This window comes from Borostomias antarcticus, assembly GCF_949987555.1.
Source record: "Borostomias antarcticus genome assembly, chromosome: 22".
NCBI lineage: Eukaryota > Metazoa > Chordata > Actinopteri > Stomiiformes > Stomiidae > Borostomias > Borostomias antarcticus.
This window is the reverse complement of record NC_140255.1, coordinates 18522765-18525264: the sequence shown is the minus strand read 5'-3', so window position 1 is coordinate 18525264 and position 2500 is coordinate 18522765.

Here is a 2500-nt window from a genome sequence, read left to right as displayed (position 1 = left end):
TCCCAGTAAGACTCCACACCTCCCAGTAAGACTCCACACCTCCCAGCTAAGACTCCACACCTCCCAGTAAGACTCCACACCTCCCAGTAAGACTCCACACCTCCCAGCTAAGACTCCACACCTCCCAGCTAAGACTCCACACCTCCCAGCTAAGACTCCACACCTCCCAGTAAGACTCCACACCTCCCAGCTAAGACTCCACACCTCCCAGTAAGACTCCACACCTCCCAGCTAAGACTCCACACCTCCCAGCTAAGACTCCACACCTCCCAGCTAAGACTCCACACCTCCCAGCTAAGACTCCACACCTCCCAGCTAAGACTCCACACCTCCCAGTAAGACTCCACACCTCACTCTCCCGAGCTCATGGCGGAGGAGAGCAGGGGAGAGGAGAGGAGAACAGAGGGAGAAGATCTTAAAAAGACTAATTAGAACTGGTCAGTCAGTCATGTCCGAGCAGATGAAATCGCGCTTCATCTCAGACGGTCGATATGCCTTGCAAACAGCGTGACTCGCAACAAATGAATTCCATCTTTTAGAGAAAGAGCGACATAGAGAGAGGGAGAGGGTATTAATGTAAGTGTTGCTCTTGAATGGGGTTTTGTGGAGCATTATTAACATATGTGTGAGTGGTTATCTGGCTCATTGTGTTCCTTTCAAGTCCCCATTGAGGCGTCAGAGATTGGCTTTGTGAACAGTTATGTTAAAAGCACTCTTCTTCTCTGGGTCTCTAACCCTCTCACACAGCAGCGGTGCCGAACCAGAACATCCCAGAATGCACCAGTCAGTAGGGCTAAGCCGAACATCAGTAAATAACGCGTATTATGAGGCACTCGGCATCGAGCCAGCAGGCCTAGCTCTTGAATACCTAACGAGGGAAGTGCAGTTATGGTGAGAGATGGCAACTCTGCTCCAATTTCATGCTAGAAGGAAACCTCCCGGTTGGCCAGGGCCCAGTTTCACCTCAGAATGATAGCAGGCCACCTCAGAGGCTCTCTGAACACTTTCTGATGTGGAATCTCCAAATTAAAGCCCTAAATTGTCATAAGCTTATATAAGATGCGTTACCTCCAGTTTAAAAAGAGCCAGTGGATCTGGGATGCTCTGCCGTTCATTTGGACGTGGGTGAGGATCGGGAAATATCTGGCTCCTCCCTCACACACACACACACACACACGCACACACACACACTCACACACGCACACACGCACGCACACACACACTCACGCACTCACACACACACACATGCACACACACTCACACGCACACACAAAGCCAGAGGAAATGGTCCAGCCTTAATACCTGCTTTGATGATTCTCACGGCGCTTATGAGTGTGTGTATGTGTGTGTGTGTGTGTGTGTGTGTGTGCGTGTGCATGCATGCGTCTGCACTAATGTAGCCAACATCAAACATAACTAGAGGGTTGAGGAGGCCTGTGACCCGGTCAGGGTGGTGGGATTACCCCTGGGGTCAGGGGGGGTCACTGACTGGGGGGGTATTTATAGGAAACTAGATCTGAGAGCTCTTCCACCCTTCTCTTCCTCCTCTCTCCCTCCTCCTGTATAGCCTCTCTTCCTCTCCCTCCTCCTCTCCTCTGCTCTCTCTGTCCTCTCTCTTCCTCCTCTCTCCCTCCTCCTGTATAGCCTCTCTTCCTCTCCCTCCTCCTCTCCTCTGCCCCCCCCTCTCCTCTGCTCTCTCTCTCTCCTCTCCTCTGTCCTCTCTCTCTCTCCTCTCCTCTGTCCTCTCTCTCTCTCCTCTCCTCTGCTCTCTCTCTCTCCTCTCCTCTGTCCTCTCTCTCTCTCCTCTCCTCTGTCCTCTCTCTCTGTCCTCTCCTCTTTCTCTCTCCTCTCCTCTGTCTCTCTCTCTCTCCTCTCCTCTGTCCTCTCTCTCTCCTCTCCTCTGTCCTCTCTCTCTCTCCTCTCCTCTGGTCTCTCTCTCTCTCCTCTCCTCTGGTCTCTCTCTCCTCTCCTCTGTCCTCTCTCTCTCTCCTCTCCTCTGTCCTCTCCTCTGCTCTCTCTCTCTCCCCTCTGTCCTCTCTCTCTCTCCTCTCCTCTGTCCTCTCTCTCTCCTCTCCTCTGTCCTCTCTCCTCTGTCCTCTCCTCTTTCTCTCTCCTCTCCTCTGTCTCTCTCTCTCTCCTCTCCTCTGTCCTCTCTCTCTCTCCTCTCCTCTGTCCTCTCTCTCTCTCCTCTCCTCTGGTCTCTCTCTCCTCTCCTCTGTCCTCTCTCTCTCTCTCCTCTCTCCTCTGTCCTCTCTCTCTCTCCTCTCCTCTGCTCTCTCTCTCCTCTCCTCTGTCCTCTCTCTCCTCTGTCCTCTCTCTCTCTCCTCTCCTCTGCTCTCTCTCTCCTCTCCTCTGTCCTCTCTCTCCTCTGTCCTCTCTCTCTGTCCTCTCCTCTGTCCTCTCTCTCTCTCCTCTCCTCTGTCCTCTCTCTCTCTCCTCTCCTCTGTCCTCTCTCTCTCTCCTCTCCTCTGTCTCTCTCTCTCTCTCCTCTGTCTCTCTC